The sequence below is a fragment of the Theropithecus gelada genome, chromosome X (genome assembly GCF_003255815.1).
Source record: "Theropithecus gelada isolate Dixy chromosome X, Tgel_1.0, whole genome shotgun sequence".
Classification (NCBI taxonomy): domain Eukaryota; kingdom Metazoa; phylum Chordata; class Mammalia; order Primates; family Cercopithecidae; genus Theropithecus; species Theropithecus gelada.
Genome location: NC_037689.1, coordinates 120769202 through 120784419, shown reverse-complemented (window position 1 = coordinate 120784419; position 15218 = coordinate 120769202). Strand labels below are relative to the sequence as shown.

General features: G+C 40.3%; 1 protein-coding gene across 2 annotated transcripts in view; it reads right to left on the bottom strand.

Moving 5' to 3' along the window:
• GRIA3 (glutamate ionotropic receptor AMPA type subunit 3) overlaps window positions 1-15218 on the bottom strand; it is a 315030-nt gene that overhangs the window by 226011 nt on the left and 73801 nt on the right. The gene's annotated exons all lie outside the window — the stretch shown is intronic.

Sequence of the window (15218 nt, the reverse complement as noted above, 5' to 3'; positions counted from 1 at the left end):
ATGTAAGGGGGAAAAAGGGATCTTTGTTCTGTGTTGACTGTGTATTTACAGCATCTCAAGAGGTCTTGAAATAATGAACTGATTTTTCCCTTTCCCAGTCTAAATGTGCACTTGGAGCTTCACCTGTCCTGTCTTTAGGGTGATTTGCACACATTTGTATCCCCAGGGGAGGATTTCTGGAGGCAAGAAAATGAGAAAGGTCAACTTCCAATTACTAGTGAGTTAGCTAAGGCAACCCTTCAGCATCCTGCCTAACTGGCTGCCCCCACCTCAGATTGGGATGGGAAGGGTGGCAAGCAGGTTTGCTTCTGCATCCCCTATTCAGAGGCTCAAAGGTCAAGGCCTCGAAGGAACTTCTTTAAAAAGCAAATGTCACTGAGGTGGGTAGCCACTATCCTCCCTAGCCATGAACACTTGGACTTGGCTCCATGCATCTAGCAGAATTCTAGGGAAAAGGGAACAGAGCAGTTTTGATGAGGTCTGCGGGGTAGGTTGAAACGTGGTCAGGGCCCCAGGCTCCCCATAAGAGGAAAGAAACTGCAGACTGACTATACCTACTTTGCCCTTCTATTTGGCTGAGAACCAGATGTGACTGAAGCCCAAGGCATGAATAAGTAAGAGAGGATGTATCCCTATCCCTGAGTTCTCTCTGCTGGACTCTGTGTTCCTAACTGCCCTTCCACATTTGCATATTCATGACTTTGGGATTAGGCATGATGTGCTTGTGTTCTAAACTTCTCCCTCTCTACCTGTATGTGGAATTGAGAGAGGACTGAGTTACCCTTTTTCCCTAAAGCATCTTTAAAAGTAAAATCCTTTCTTTGCTAATAGGAGAGTTGAAAGTGGCTGTCAGTATGGAGTAACAGGAAGAACACTGTCACTGGGAGTTAGGAATCAGGGCGTCTAGCACTGGCTCCACTACTTACTAGGAGCGCAGTGTTGAACACATCACTTAACCTCTTCATGCCTATACTTCCTCATCTGTAAAATGAGGATCATGAGAGTACTTTCTTGGTAAAATTTTTGTGATGACTAAAGGAAATGATGCATTTAATAAGCTTATCCCAGAGCATGGCACATGAGTGCTCAGTCAAGGGTGGAGGTTAGTCTGAGGAACTAATGATTCATTGGCCCTGAAACTTTCTCTGAAGGCTGAGCCTTTCATTGTCAGTAAGGATATAATCTTTTGTCCTAAAGGTGTGCAGCAGTCCGGTGTAGTGGAAGATTTTTGGACTGGGTATTAGGAAACTTTGGCCTTAGTCCCATGTTTACTGCTCATTAGCTGTGTGAGCTTGGACAAATCACTTACCCTCCCTAAAAATATAGATTTTAAAAATCTGTAAAGTAACAACAATATACCTGCACTGCCCTCCTCATTAAGCGTGAATGATGATAAAAGACATGGGGAAAGTGCTTGGAAGTGTAAAGTGGTAGGTTATCTTTTGAATAATATTAATTAGAATAACTGAATGGTCTTCCATTTCAGTAGGTTCCAGTTAAACAATAATTTTGAACTTTCAGTTTCATATTAGATGAGATCATGAAACAAATAGTTTATGGAAATCTTCTCTAATTTCAAGTTAGCACATTTAGAGAGGAAAACAGATGGGGTCTAGAAACAAAAATCAGACCTACAGAGCTCCAAATAGCTTATCAGCAGCTATAAGAAATTATGGGGTCAGTGAGAAGGTTGCCTTTGCCTCCAATTTTTGTCTTCTTTCTGTCTCTTCTTCTAAGATGCCTTATTAATCTGAAGGGGAAGCAGTACATACAGATACAGTGATAAAACACCCAGGATTTTCTAGGACAATCCAAATTTCATTTGTCTTTCTTCTTTTCTATAAAATTAGTAACTAAATTTGAAATTACTAAATGTGATTTCATGTTGATACTTTTATACAATTTTAATCATTTATCATAATAGTTACACTTTATTGAGTACTTCTGTTTATCAGACACTGTGCTAAGCGCTTTCACAGTATCTCATTTAATTTTCATAACAGTCCAGTGAAGTAGATACTATAATCATTGCCATTTTACAGACGCTCAGACAGGTTGTTGTCCAAAGTCACACAGCTAATCTCTGTCAGAGCTGGGATTGAATCCTCAGGACTGCCTTAGAAAAGTCAGAAAGAAAAGAAAACATATTTTCAGACCTTGTGTACTGTTTTTGCATTCAGAAAATAGATCCATTGTACCACAGAATTCTGAACATCCACTTGTTGGGGGACAGCCCCTATGATCAAGTGACGAGGGAAGCTTGAGTTTGGGGAACATTGAATTTAGATTTATGTGGGCTGTCAGTGAGGGTAGTGGCTATCCTATCTTTTTATTTGTTTGTCTTTAAGGCCACAAAATATCTTTCCCGTGATCTCCCACAAAATAACCAAATATTCTGCATGCTCTCCGATGGTTGTCCTTTGCTTTCTCTTCATGGCCCTCCTAGTGGATGATACACACAAATGGCTGGGCCCATCCAGTCATATGGCAATGTCCTCAGGAAATGGGCCTGCAGGTGAAGGGAGAGCTTGGAAGGGAACTTTGAACTAGATACATGGCCATTCCTTCCAATTCCTAATAGTCACCAGCTTAAGCCAAACAAATGCAAGACCATAAACTGAGCTTTGTTTCCCAATTCTAAGATTCAATATGTACTATGAATCCAGGGGAGCCTAAAAATATGTCAGAAAAGACGTATGCTTTTTGCTTTCTGTCAACTTATTAAAAAATGAAAATGTAGATATATTCTTGGTGGAGCCACTGACTTCAAGAATTTCCAAATAAGTCTGTTTAGCTTAAGCTGCCTTTAGGCATTTCCGTTTGCTTGTGAATAAAGAGAATGTCATTTTCCTTTTTGTGATTCTCCAAAATATATGCCCAGTAAAACCATAAAAATGCATTGGTACAGCTTTTCTGATTGCATTCTTCTCTTCAGCAACGGGCCTAACCTTAGCAAAATGTGGGATAGGCGGATGGCTGGCTATGCAGTTAGGATTGTTGGAAGGAAATGAACCCCTGCCCTTTGTGATCACCAGCATTGCGATTCCAAAAGCAAGACTTCCTTCCTTTGGCCGGAGGCCTTCTACACTTGCCTAAACCACAGAGATGTCTGAGAGAGGTTGTCCATCAGCCATTTCTACCTTCATGGAGTGTTAATGAGTTTCCCAGCTCCTCTCCTGGGAACAGGTTGTGATTCTCATAGAAGAAAACCAAAATTAGCACATTGGAGAGATGAGCAAGGTGGCACCAAGGCATGGGAAACATCAGCTAGGGCAGCTAAAGATCTTCATTTTGTGTCTCAAAAGTCTGCTTTCCTGTGACCCTAGTAAGAGCATAATGGTAGTGGCAAACACAGAATGCTAACTATGTGGCAGAAACTGTTCTAGGTGCCTTTCATGGATGTAATCCATACAACAGTCCTATAAGTTAGGGGCAATTATTATGTTCACTTTATTGGTGAGGAAACAGTCACACAACACAGAGCCTAATGCCTGTGGTCATTCTTGCTTGTCACAATATGGCCCAGAGAGGATACCACAAAAGCCCCTGTTCTGATTAGCATTTAATGCCGTGACTTGTTGACTTGTTAATCGATGTGAGAAGTAGATAGAACTGACTGCATTCTCCTGGGTGGGTGAGTACATGAGGAACATGGGAAGGTATATTGACTCTTTCAATTCTGTTGGGTAAAGCCTTACACAAAGCACTGTGACTGTGTGGGCACAAAAGGAAGAGGCTTTCCTCTCGCATCTTAATCACTTATATACAGAGCAGTTCTTTTAGCTTTAGGCAATTGCCCAGTCATACTCGGCATTTTGATTTTAGCTTACATCACTATGCCATTCTTCTTTATTCCTGCAAGATAGGGTGCAAAGTATATTACTGCCATTATGCAGATAAAAGAATTGAGACAGGGTAGAAAAGGCTTAATGCGGTAAATCTGGGGCTAGCCTTCAGATTTTTCAAATCCCACATTTTAAGTAGAATTACAGATTAGGAGACTCACCAACTTGACAAAATATGGGCCAATTCATTTTTCAGAACCTGAAACCTCAGCCTTAATAACTTTAAAGACCTTTCTAGCTTGACATGTCTAAGATCATTTTTTAAATACTACTATCCAGCACTATGCTAGGTGGATAGAAGTGGTGGGATAAAAAAAAATCACTAAAGTGATTTTTAAGGATTTTCAAAGGTTTAAAGGTTTTTAAGGTTTCTACCTTACTGATGAACCATGACATACGTATATTATTTGTTATTTATATTTATATTATTTATATTATTGAAAGGAATAAAAAATGGAAGACAATGGGTGGTTTTGGTAAATAATATTGTACTGCTTCCCTTCATCCTGTGCCAAATGAAAACCAGTAATTCTTTCTCTAGGATTTTCAAAAGGAATACATTTGTGCCAAGAGCTTTCCAAGAGAAAAAGAGACTGGACTAACCTTTGGAAGCCTTTTTCTCAGCCTCTCAGAGATATAAAATGCTTCTGTGAAATAGTTCTGTAGTATGCATGCTGGAACCTGGAAATTTTACAGCTGATGCATACAGCTGATGCAATATATTACAGCTTAATATATTAAGCAAATATAAAACCTCACATCAAATTTCTTTAGCAAAAAATACTAAGCTTATGATGTTTATTGTTGATTTTGTTTATTCTTTATTTGTGTCTGTCAGTCATTACAGTCTTAGGAACAAGGATCTCAGGTCATTTTGAGATCAGCAACGTTTGTCTTTATGGCCCTGAAACTACTCTTTTTCTCCCTGGATTTAGTATCCTTCTCTTTTCTTCTGTGTTCCCCCATCCACTTATATTTCCACATACAATTATTTTGTATCTTACTTCTGCTAGTCCCTCAAAAGGATGCTCCCTGACTTTTGGGAATATGTAATTGAAGGGACATCTGACACATTCCTATTCCTGAGATAACTTCCCTTACTTTCCATGCTCAGTCAAGCCTAAGAAAGATAGAACCAAGAAGGAATATACATTGTGAAAAGGCACTATTTTATACTCACAGAAATGCCTTTTGGATTATCTGTGCCAAGCTTACCTCCTCTGGTACAGACAACTGAGAACTACCTGTATCAGTTCTCACATCATTTTTCATCCTTGCCACATTGCCTACACAGACATTTTGAAGCCGTTTTCCTTCTTTAGTTTTTCATTAGGAGCTGTGGAAAATAATACCTTGCTACTCTTGTCTTTAGAGAATTCATGTGGCTCTCTAAATACCATTGATTTGTATGAAATAGTGTTATATCTACACCCTAGCTCTTGAGATTCCTCATATGTTAATGATTCTACTGGCTGAGACTCAGGAACCATAAGGCGCACTGCAGCTTTGTCCTCTAGCCAGAAACCCATGACTAAGGTTCCCAGAACCAAGATATCTGTTTTGCTTTTAAGTTGGTTGCACCAGGAAGGTAATGTTTTTGGTAGGGAGGTTGGGTCAAAATCAAGGCAAGCCCAGTGCACAGTAGGTAGATGACTATCTAATGTATTATCTGAGGACACAATCTACTCAAGGCCATGTGCTTTGCTAGCTCCTCAGTGTTCCTGTAATCCTACATTTTGTTTTTAGCTAAAGTTATCTCATTCACTCATTCAGTTGTTCAATTTACAAATAATAATCCAGGCAGTATTGGCAGAGACAAATAAGACAACAATCTTGTCTTCAAGAAGTTCATAGTATTGTGAGGGAGTTAAACGTATAAACAGATAATACTACTATTGTAAGACCATTGCTGCATAAAGAGCTGTGAGGATACACAGCAGGGCTAAGGGGCTGAGATCTAGGGTCTGGGGAAGCAAATATTTCAGCAGAATTTTGAATGTCATTTACCATATAAAGTGTGTGTGTATCGGGGGAATGGAGTGAGGGGACTAAGTGCTAAAAAATTGAAAAGTATTTGCAAAAGAATGGAGGCAAAAAAGGTCATAGTCCATGTGACATACTGAAAGTAGCACAGGTCCATATGGTTATAGTAGAGAGCATTAGTACTTAAGGGATGGGTGGAGAAGAGACTAGGAAAGTGGGTTGGAGTTTTGTTGGATCATGAAGGGCCTTGTGTGCCATGCTTAGAATTTAGGGGTAACAGGAATGTTGTTGAAATCTTTTAGGCAGGGGAGTGACATGATGGGAAGATTGCTGTTTATCAGTGGTGGAGGGGGTAAGATCAGGGAGATCAGTTAGGAGAATGGTGCAGGAGATGGTGGGAACTTGAGCTTGAGTCAGTGGTAGTGGAAATGTAGACGAGGGTCTTTGGTGATGAGATGTGCAATATGACGAAGAGGCAAGATTCAAGGATGAGGTTTCTACTTTGGGCAACTGGGCAGTGCCATTCACTGAGTGTGGGAACATAGGTGGAGGCAAAAGTTTTCTGGGAAAAAGGAATAAATTCGGAATTCAGAATATTGAGTTTGAGGTCCAGGTAGGGCATCAGGATAAAGGTTTTAGAGGGAAACCAAACTATGGATCTAGAACTGGAGAGAGAGGTTGGGGCCTCTGGAAAGCCCATGTGAAATTGTAACTGTTTTGCATAGAGAAGGGTTTTGAATTATTAGAAAAATATTCAAGAAGCAAAACTGCTTTATCTTTTATCCCAGAAATTCATATCATTTTTGAGAAGAAATACTCCTTTTATTTTAAGGAATCCTGGAAATTGCAAATGGTTATATAGGTCCGTGTTTTAAGACCTTGAAGAATGATGGCAGGAAAGGCCTTAAGTGGAGAGGAGGCCACTGTTGAGAATACTGACAAACCTTGTTAGAAGTGTGTTGTGTCAGCCCCTGGCTTGGAGATCTACCAGGAAGGGTTTTAAGATCTACTGGGATATCCTAATCTACTATCTAGGCGTTGTTTCCTTTTGCCGCCTGTCTATCAGAGTCCTGAAAGGGTTCAGGGCACAGAAATGAACAAGAAGAGAAATATGTGAGTGCACTTAGGAATTTAGAAATTGGCCTCTGGCCAATTTCCAAAGCCAATGTGGCTGGTTATTTGTGTCTCCATAACCCTCCTTAAGAGTTCATTTCAAACTTCATTTGAAATAAGTTCTAGTTTCATTATACAGGTGACCCTTGAACCATAAAGATTTGACTGCATGAATCCGCTTATACATGGATTTTTCTCTGCCTCTGCCACACCTGAGAAAGCAAGACCAACCTCTCCTCTTCCTCTTCCTCCTCAGCCTACTTAATGTGAAAACAATGAGGATGAAGACCTTTATGATGATCAACTTCCACTTAAAGAATAGTAAATATATTTTCTCTTCTTTATGATTTTCTTAATGACATTTTCTTTTCTCTAGCTCACTTTATTGTAATAATACAGTATATAATAGATATACCATATAAAATATGTGTTAATGAGCCATTTATGTTATTAGTAACGCTTCCAGATAATAGTAGGCTATTAGTAGTTAAGTTTTGAGAGAGTCCAAAGTTATATGTGGATTTTCAACTGTACAGGTGGGTAAACCCCCTACCCCCATGTTGTTTAAGGGTCAACTGTAAATGGAAGTGTTGTAATAGCCCACAGAATTTTAGAATCAAAAGGGATCACTCTAGATTCTATTTATGTATTTATTTTTTTATATGTCCATGCTGCCCTTCTAAACTGTGAGCTTATTAAGGGGAGGCACTCTGTTTCATTCACTTCCATAACACCTGTAATTCCCCTGACACAAAATTCCTGCACTCAGGAATTGTTAGTTGCAGAATGATGGAGTCCACTCCCTCATTTTACAGGTGTAGAATCTGAGGACCAGAAAAGCTATTGTGACTTGCCCAGGATTACGCAGCTACTTAGTGGCAGAGCTGGGCCTGGAACTGAGGTTCTGATTTGATGATGCTTTTCTTCAACACCTTTAATGGGACTATTCACCTCTCATAACAGAGTGTTCTTGACATGTGGAGACAAAGGTTCTTTGACCAAACTCTCATCATGCTCCTCTGAGCCCTCTTCTCAACCCCGTCACAATCTTGGCCTATAAAGACTAGAACAAAACACTAACATAGTTTCTAATAGCCCAAGACAACATCTCTAGGATAATTCTAGTCTTCCTTAAAGTGGCTGCCTGAGAAGACTCAAGGCTGCCAAAATAATTTATTGTTTGTTTCACCCAACACCTGAATATAGTGCTCCTGTCTGCCAGCCTCTGTGGAAGGGTAGGAGCCTAACTTCAGTAAGTGTCAGTTGACAAACTCAGATGAGTTTCACACAGACCAAACCTCCCTTTTCCTGCTTTTTGTAACTTTTCACTTTCTTGACTCTATTGGGCCCCCTTTCATCTCCCTCCCCTTTCCCTCATTTTCCCTTCAAAATGCCCAGCCATCTCTGTACAAATTGAAGGTCAGTTCAGTTTATGCTGAACGCTTTTCCCTACTGCAATCGTATATTACTGATTAAAATCGGTATTTAGCTCTTTAACAAATGTCCAGCTTTGTTTATCTTTGACTGGTTAGAGACTCTATATGAAACCAGACAGAATGTTCCTGGAGAAGTTCCCTCTGTTTCTGAGCATTCCTCCTGTCTCCTAGATGCTTGGTGGATTCTTAAGATTACATTTTAAAACACAGAGGACAGAATGCCAGTACTTTGTGTGGCCATTTGCTTATGAGAGGGTAAATATGGATTCAAAAATCTACTTGGTGATTTGTGCCAACCTCAGTTTCTAAACATCTCTGTTTCCCTTAATAGCTCACTATGGGTCTGTCATCCATGAATTCATCTAAGCTTTTATTTAGGGGGAGGGGAAAGCTATTTATATTTTCAGTCTAATCCACCACTTGGTGTAATGAGTTCCATATGTCTCCTCCATTTTCTACCTGCTGTGAGAAGTAGAGTTTCCTTTATTTGTCCTAAATTCACCTCTGTGGGCTTTATGTTGGTAAGTTGCAAAAGCATATACACACTCTCAGACACACATGTGATTTAGGATGGAAAACAACCTCACTATTAATTGTTATCTTTGTTTACAAGCATATTAAAAATGTAAATGAAAGAGAGCCCAAGTAATGCAATTGAAAGCACCATAGTAGCAACTATTTACCCCAAGGAGATGGATGTAAATCGTTAACCAAACGGAGACCCATTGACACAGGAACCTGTGGAAATAAATGGAAGCCTGCTATGGAATCAGCACCTAGCCAAGCACTGCCTGCCTGCAGTGAAGTTGAAGCACCCTCTAAAAGTTCAGTGTAGCCCAGGAACATAACCTGTCAGCCTTCTCGGCTGACATGATCTTAATTAGCCTCTGTTCTACTGCTGAGAAAGCCTGCTGAGGCAGTTAACACCAGAGAATTAATCAGATCGTTTGTGGAGTCGACAAAGCAGGACAGCAACCGACACTGGCAACTTATTGATTGGAAAGGATCCAGGAAGACAGGGAGTGAAGTAGTCTCTATGTGTGCCCCCTCTTTCCTCTGAATGGCGATGCTCTACAGAGACTTCAGTTGGAGGTGAAGTGAGCTGTGCTCCACCTTGACCTCTGCTCTCCTCTCCTCTCCAATTCATATTCTGTCCTCCTTGCTTATATGCACTTTTTGGCTAAGGCATCATGTGTAGCCATACTGATGCCAAACAGTGTGTTTGACTGCAAGAGAGTGGGAAAGAGCACTGCTGATTTTGTTGCAAATTGCACTTTTGCTACAGGATTAGTTGAGAAAATGGGATTTTGCCAATATTTCCCTCCCTCCCTTTGTTTACTGCCTATTTTCAACAGCCCTGTAATTGCTTTCCATTTAGTAAAAGGAACATTGTTCCTTTTTGGGTTTTTCTTTTAATTGTATTTCTTGCCTTGAGCTGTGAAGTTTGGGAGCATTGATGGGAATGCCATGTTGTTTTGGTTCTAGATACCAACTTGGCCTTAGTAATCAAGGTAAGGTCATCGCTAGGGGAGGCAGTTCTGTGGTGGCCTCAGAAACATTTGTGACTTCTTCCATTAAGCCTTGCCTGACTAGAACAGCCTGCCTATCATGAACTTTCTCTTCTTTGGATTCACATAGTACTTCACATCCATACTACACAATCTAGCTCTTGCTTTATGCTGTTCTGCACTAATATTTGCTTCTGTGCATTAATCTTAATATGTCTCTCTGGCCACGATATAAGCTCTTCAGAATCAAACGCTCGCTCTACTTATTAAATAGAGCTGTTATTACTGATCTAGGCATAGTAAGAGACACTCAATAAATGCTAGATTGATTCACTGACAACCCCTTAAGGAGTTTCTGCAACCATTTATTTGACCTGCTGCTTTCTTGGCAGTGTTGACATCTTGGGCTGGATAATTTTTTGTTGAGAGCATGGAGAAAGATACTGTCCTGTGCTTGTAGGATGTGTACCAGCATTCCCGGCCTCTACCCACAACTAAATGTCTCTAGACATTGCCAAATGTACTCTGAGGGGGGAAAATTACCCTCACTCTCTATTGAGGACCACTGTTCCATAATGGTAATAAAATAATAAGAACTAAAATTCATTGAGCATGTTACTGTGTTCAGCTTGGTGCTAAAGGCTTTATATGTATTATCTTGTTAAACTCTCACAACAACCCTACCTTGGCTTTAACTGTTGTCTAAAGGGCTCCAAGGGACAAACCTCAAAGTCACAGTTGCAGGTCTATACCGCTGTCCATCCCTGCCCCAGGGAACATTTAGAAGAACCTTTTCAAGGACGTTTCAGGCCCAAACCCTGAATTTATAGACTACTCCAGCGAACCCTTAATGGTTAATAAACTACCTATTCATTAAAAGCTAGATATTCAGCTTAGTGAGGGTTAATTCCCTTAAGGAGCTTGATAAAAAGCAATAGAAGGTCAGAGCAAAAGCAACCCTGCCAGCTGTCACCTCCTTTTTTTTTTTTCAGAGTTGTGAATACCATTTCAAACAGCTAATGCATTGTAGGGGGGCTGGAGATCTGTTTCTTTAGCTCATATGATGACATTTTAGCTCAGGAAGCAGAATTTTTAGCTAGCCTACTGAAGTGATATTCCTACCCAACATCCTTACCAGCTGTCTTGCAAACAATGCAATTGGTCACAAGAGGGACAGGGTAAAAGAAGTTGGATAAACCAGTGCAGATTCATCCTTCTATGGGGATGGGGGGCTACTCAATGCATATCTCCTGACAGTAGCACTCTTTCTGCATATGAAGGACAACCCAAGAGAGAAAATTTGACATTTTAGCTTAATTTGTCTCTAGAGAGGAATGTCTCTGGCTGTAAAGTCAATTCAACTTCAAATTCACTGCCACCAAGGAGTTAAAAATACATTAAAATTAATCATGTCATTTTCTGGAGAAATATTCTACTTATGGAAAATACCTTTATAGGAAAACTGCCTTTCTGAGTCTGAGCTGGAAATATTACAGTAAACAGGATCTAATCACAGTGAAGCCTTTTTTCAGCTTTGCATGACAGCTGTAAAATATGACAGTATTTATTAATAGTTGCTGCTGCCTAATCTGCAGCATTGGAGAGCTACAGCAAAATATGTTAAGCTACCGAGAGAACAATTTCCACAGTAACTAATATTCAGCTACTGAAAGGGTAGTTTAATGTCTTGTGATTTTTTTCCCCCTACTGATGGTCCAACCCCAGGAATGAGCTACTAAGCTAATAACCTTTGTGGAGAGGAAGTGTTTAAATGATAATTTATTTCAAGAGCTGACAACAAATTGCTCGGCACTTTCTCTTCTTATGCCCCAAAGCAGTCAAGGATGTGCAAATCGAAGTATTAAAAAATATGACAGCTCTGGTATTTTCATTTTCAATGAAATTCTCATTACAGACAAATGTACAGTCTTTTATTCACAATCCAGTCCAAATAGTCATTCACTATTATTATTGTGCGGGCTCTCAAGATGCTCTCGTAGTTGAAAACTCATCACAATAGATTAGGCAGGCTGTGGAAACCACCAAATGTCTCAGGTACTGTCAACCCTGATTATTGCTCCTCAAACAGGGGAATTTAGTATCTGTCTCTCACACGATAATGTACTCGCTGGGCCTTCCTAATTTATTCAGATGTAAAAAGTATCTTGAATTTCAATAAAATTCTCTTGACTTCACTTTTCCCAGAAGGCAAATGGACGCGACCAGAATTGGAGCCATCTGTTTCCTTTGTACATCTTTTAATCAGTTCTTAAAGTGAAGAAGAAAAAGAATCCATGATAGTCTGTCCTTTTTTTTTTCTTTCTTTCTTTAATAATTGAGATACCCTGCTACTGTCTTAACAGTTTTGGCCAAGCACTCATGGTACTTAGCTGGAACTTTAAAGAAGTTTATGATAGTGGCGTATCCTGAACCAGAATAGCCTCCTCCAACCAGAAATATAGCCCCTTAGCAATGACAACCTGCAGGTTTATCTTTCTGTGCTCAGGAAAGTCTCTGACCCAGAGAAGAATAGATGAGTTCCCTTCCCTCAGAATCAGGGCCTCAGCACAACCCTCCATTAGTATGCATCACAGCAGTTACCTTCTGCCTACATTTAGAATTCTGCCGTCTCCCTGCCTTCACCTTTGCAACTCATTTACCTCTTAACCTGGATTTTTGACCTCTTGCCTGTCTGGATTCCTGGTACCCTGAGACAACAAGATACTACATTCATTTGTGGATACCACGCCTTAAGAAGGAAATTGGCAATTGGATTGCATCCATGGGAAGACAACCAGGATAGGGAGGGTCTAAGTATCTGGTCTTTGAAGAATGGCTGAAGGGAAGACTAAAGGAAGAGGTAATAGTTGTGTTCAACTGTTAAGAATGTAGGAGGCAGTATGTCAGTCAGAGAACAGTACATAGACTGTGGAACGTGGCAGACCTAGATTGAAATCTGGTTTTATTACTCTGTAGCTGTGTGACCCTAGGAACAATCATTTAACCTTTCCATGCTTTGGTTTCCTCAGTTGTAAAGATGCAGGGACGTTACAAGGATTAAATGTGATAATCCATAAACTCAGGGCCTAGTGCATAATAAGTGCTTAAGAAATGGCAGTTGCTCTTATCAAAATAAGAATAAAATGATAACAATAACAGATTTGTTGACATGTGCCATTGATTGGTATTGAGGGGTGTGTGTGTGTGTGTGTGTGTGTGTGTGTGTAGAGAGAGGAAGAAAAGGACGTAAGGAGTGGAGAGGAGAAAGGAGGAAAGGAGGCGAAGAAAGAGAAGGAAGATAGACAAAGAGGGAGAGAGGGAGAGGAGAGAGGTACTTTGTGCTTTATTTGGGAAAGTAGAACTGGGTGAATGGGATGAGGCTAGGCTATGTAAGTAGGTGGAGCATGACAACATACAGAAAGGTGTGAGGAACTGAAACTTTGCTTGTCTCTCAGTAGAGTTCAAATCCAGCCAGTTGAAACATTCATAGTCCTCTGAGGACAGGCCCTTTTCTCCTTTTCTTGGGGAATCCCTTTACCTCTTAAGCCCTTTAGGACCTTCCAACATTTTCCCACCTTCCTAGCTATCTGACAACCCTTTAATCTTTTCACAAGGTTCTTGCTCTAATGAATGCATATTTCATTGGTGGATATGGAAACAGCTGTATTAAAAATTATTTTTTTCAGGCCCCTTAGATAAGTCACTCTTTCAGCAACAGTATTGTCAGGTTCTCAGAGCCAAGATTTAGTTCTGCTTCTTTTAAACCCCATCAGTGGCCTAACACAAGCTAGCACTGGAGAAAGCTTGATAATTGCTTGTTGACTGATGGAATAATGGTTACAATTGCCTATGTTCCTGTCACAACCTTTGAAAGAAAATAGAAAGGTCTGTTAGAAGGCTGTTGACTTCCAGAGAGTTACTTGGGAACTGAGTAGGGAGTTTCAGGTTGAGAATGGGAGACAGCAGGAGTTTATTGAACACTGGCAAGAAGGTAGGGACTAGTTGCCTCAAAGGGCACCCAGAGCTATTATCTCATTATCTAAGCTGAGAGCCACAGCTGGGCCGGATTCTTTCATCTCTGTGGGCTGTGCCCATTGAAGCCAAGGAGAGTTGTCAGGTGCACGAGAGTCTGTCTGCAGTTCTCAAGTATGTTGCTGTTCTGGGGGAAATGTTAGCACCACAGAGAACTAGGTCACTTGCACCCAAAAAATAAGTCTAATAACTGGAAGAGGTGGCCACCTCCCTGGCATGGTTTTAGGACTTTCTATATAGGAAGGCATGTGGGCAAAGGACCTCACAAACTGGACTCATGGTGCCTGGAATCCCGGAATTAAAAAGCTACACCTTGGATTATGGTTCTGTATTCACAGAAGGCCTTTGCCTGAATAGAAATTTCTTCTTCCCTGGATGCACTAACCCATCAAGTTGTTAATAGCCATAGATAAATAAGCATGAATAAATTGGTCAGTTGAGCTGTTGTCACTAGCAGAGAAAGACTATTAATCAGTGGGAAGAAAAAGCAGGATAGGGAAGTTTTTATGAAGCTGTAGAAGCAGGTTGAGACAGAGATGTTAAGGTTTAGCTCCTGCTAGGGAGGGCAGGTGTAAACATAGTGCCATAGTAAGGAAAGAGGATGTTAATAGAGAAGAGAGGGTACCGATAGGGCCGACAACACACTTAACCTTATAATTTTTTCAAAAACTGTTCTTTTATGTATATAGCGCCAAAAATGTAATTTTCAACTTTGTATTAATGAATCAAACTAGTATTTTACAAACTAAGTGACAAACTGCAAACCCTAAATCAGACTTTTGTCTGCAGGCAGAAATAAAAGCAGAGTCAATAAAGCCCTGAAATCTACTCAATGTTTCATAATTTCAGAGAAAACTTTACCCTGGTTGTGCTACAATTCTTTTAAATGACCTCAAACATTTAACCCATTTCTCAGCTCCCCACTCATCCCTGCCCTTATACAGTAGAGTCACATCATTTGTATATTTAGCTTATGAATTTAATTATAGGTGTTCCCCAGAAAACCAAACACCGCATGTTCTCACTCATAGGTGGGAACTGAACAATGAGATCACTTGGACTCGGGAAGGGGAACATCACACACCGGGGCCTATCATGGGGAGGGGGGAGGGGGGAGGGATTGCATTGGGAGTTACACCTGATGTAAATGGCGAGTTGATGGGTGCTGACGAGTTGATGGGTGCAGCACACCAACATGGCACAAGTATACATATGTAACAAACCTGCACGTTATGCACATGTATCCTAGAACTTAAAGTATAATAATAAAAAAAAATTATAGGTGTTCCCTTCTGTTTCTC